We start from the raw sequence: 3,000 nt of genomic DNA, 5'->3' as shown, positions 1-3,000 counted from the left end.
AGTCGGCCCTCCAACTGTACCCTTTGGAAAGCCATTTGGAAAATCCCTATGGAGCCCAAAGTCAAAACTTTCCTATAGAAATGTAGGAGAGATGCAATTCCTGTTAGAGCCTTCCTGGCAAAGAAATATATGGTAAATAGTGACACTTGTGAAATCTGTGTTGCAACAGCAAAAACTGATTTTCATGCCCTTTGTCAGTGTGAGCTGGCTAAGAGAACATAGTTAGGTAGTATTTTCAATGCTCAAATGGATTCCTACCCTCCTGATATAACTTTTAAAGAATGGCTCCAAAGCTGGCTTAATCCTATGCCCAAGTGAAGGAGGGTGCCCTCTCTCTTCTTCAAAATACTACCTATTTATTGTGGTTCTTATGGAAAGCAAGAAACTCTTATCTGTTTGATAACACTAACAATTCTCCAAATGTGATTTTGATGAATGTACACAGGCAATTGCAGCTCATGATAGAGACTTTAAAGAATTACCAAGGAGGTACAAATGTAGTACCAGTACTTTTTTGGCAACCTCCTCTCTAGGACAAGTAAAAGTAAATGTTCATGGAGGTTTCAAACACAACAATAAAGGGAGTTTTGGAGCGGTGATTAGAGATTCGAATGGTTTTGTTTTGGCACTATGTTTTGGCCCTATTCTTGTAGCATCAGCCCTCCAAGAAGAAGCAATAGCAATGAGACAAGGCTTGGATCTAGTTAGACTCGCATGTTTATCCAACTGTGTGGTGGAATCTGATTGCAAAGAATTTATCTTTGCTGTCAGTAAAAGGGTTCTCCCCAGACCAGCAGAGATTTCTTCTCTCCTAAAAGACATTGATGGTGCAATGGGTTCCTTGAATGTCTCTTTTTCCTCTGTTAGCAGGAATGGTAATCGGTTGGCTCATACCCTAGCGCAGAGAGGTGTGCAGGATCATGGTTTATTTCTGTTTGACTGCCCGGAGTGGTTCTCAAATTTGGCTGGATCTGAGCCTGCGTAGTCTTTTTGTTTTTATGTTTTTTCTTGTCTTTGTTTTTTCTGCACTCTTTCAACATTTGCATTCGTTCAGTCTGGAATCTGAATTTGTATATGAGATAGAGTCACAGAAAGAGAGAGAGAGAGTGAATGAAACAACTGTTCTATCCTGGATTTCATGTCTGTTGGCATTCATTTATGTTCTCACTTGTTGGAAATCCCGTTCAGACAAACTCCCACCCTGTTCCTTCCCTCTTCCGATCGTCGGAAACCTATTCAATCTAGGCAAAAAACCACATGAATCACAGGCCAAGCTGAGCAAAATCCATGGCCCCCTGATGACTCTGAAGCTTGGCTCTTTAACTACTGTGGTCGTCAGCTCTTCCGACATGGCTAAATAGATCCTCCAGAATAACGACCATCTTTTTGCCAGTCGAAACTTGACGCCAGAAGGGCAGAAAGTTCAGGAACTCGTCACTCATGTTCGCTACAATTGCCGGAGAAGTGCAGACGACATTGGCCAAGCAGCTTTTCTCACCACCCTTAATTTGATATCTAACACCATTCTCTCTACTGACTTGGTCTCATTTGGTTCTAGCTCTGTACAAGAGTTCAAGGCTCTGGTACGCAGAGTCATAGAAGAGGGTGGACGGCCTAACCTCGCAGAATATTTCCCTGTACTTGAATTAGACCCACAAGGAATAAGGCGTCGCATGGCGATTAATTTGGCTGGGTTCTATAAGTTGTTTGATGAAATAATTGACCGACGGTTAGAGTGCAGAAGGAAGCTTCTCTCTCTTGGAAGCAATGAAGATGTATTGGACCATTGGATGAACTTTTCGACCAAAAGTCAGAGAATGGTTTGGAATTTGGTCGAACACATCAGAGCTTTTCTCTTGGTACTGCGCAATTTTGTTTTCTTCCATCTGTTCATTTGTTTTTAGGAGGAAATTGATGACTGATACTTGTGGGTTTTTCTTCGTAATCCGTGTCCAACACTGAACTCCACGATTTTGCACCAGAGTGATACCACCTCGACCACGGTGGAGTGGGCCATGGCAGAAGGCGAGACTAGAGCTTCGACAAAATATTGGGGATAGAGACCTCAGACATTGATCAGCTCTCTTACCTACAAGCAATTGTGAAGGAAACATTCCAGCTGCACCCGCCGGTTCCATTTTTGATCCCTCACCGAGCTGAATCAGACGTAGAAATATCTGGTTTTTTGGTGCCTAAGGACGCTCAAGTGCTGGTAAATGTGTGCACTATTGGCCGGGACCCCAGATGAACCCTGGTTCTTTCATTCCAGAAAGATTCTTGACCTCTGAAATTGATGATTTTAGAGGGCGCCATTTTGAACTGATTCCGCTTGGGCGGGGAGGCGGATCTCTGTCCAGGCCCTCCAGGATTATTACTGGGAACTCGAATGGTACATGCCATCTAATGTTGGCTTCACTAACCCACTTATTTGATTTGGAGCTTGAAGGTGAGATGTCTCCGGAAGATATGGACATGGGAGATAAGTTTGGGCTCAGCCTAAGGCTGCGTTTGGAAATGATGCAAATGGAGTGTAAATTCCAATTCAGAGTAAATTTGCATTGTGTTTGACAATACTATGTTTATGCATTGACAAATGACACGGAAAATATGTTTTCCAAGTATTTGTTTGGCTCTGTTTATGTTTATTGAATAAACATTTGTATTTTATTTGCTGATAAAATCGAGAAATGCAATAAGGGCAATCGTTTATGACAACTAGGCACCATATCATTGTAACAGTGAATAAATGCCTGGCCCTTTGTGGAAGTTTTAAAAAATAACTTCCACAAATGGCTGGCATGTACAAAAACCAAAATTCACTTTTTACTTTTTCGATGCATGCAGAAGAAGAGGAGAGAGAAAATGCTGAGATGGTGCCTATGTGGCACTGCCAATAAACGTTTACTGAATAAACGTAAATGGAACCAAACACCCTACAATGGATATTTACATTGATAATAAGATGTAAAATTACATCAATAAAAAAGAAGTAAATTTGCA

The 3,000-nt window shown here is 41.6% G+C and overlaps 1 pseudogene across 1 annotated transcript; it reads left to right on the top strand.

Annotated features, from left to right (window-relative positions):
• The first annotated feature begins 344 nt into the window (after positions 1 to 344).
• LOC148871449 (cytochrome P450 76T24 pseudogene) lies at positions 345 to 2,568 on the top strand (annotated as a pseudogene). The gene is made up of 2 exons (XR_016107273.1): positions 345 to 1,888; positions 1,985 to 2,568. The product of XR_016107273.1 is annotated as a cytochrome P450 76T24 pseudogene (transcript).
• The last annotated feature ends 432 nt before the right edge of the window (positions 2,569 to 3,000 follow it).

Source organism: Nelumbo lutea, chromosome 2, assembly GCF_056320005.1.
Source record: "Nelumbo lutea isolate HS-2025 chromosome 2, American lotus-T2T, whole genome shotgun sequence".
NCBI classification, from domain to species: Eukaryota; Viridiplantae; Streptophyta; class Magnoliopsida; order Proteales; family Nelumbonaceae; genus Nelumbo; species Nelumbo lutea.
Note: the sequence above shows the minus strand (reverse complement) of the source record. Positions and strands in the feature narration are given on the sequence as shown.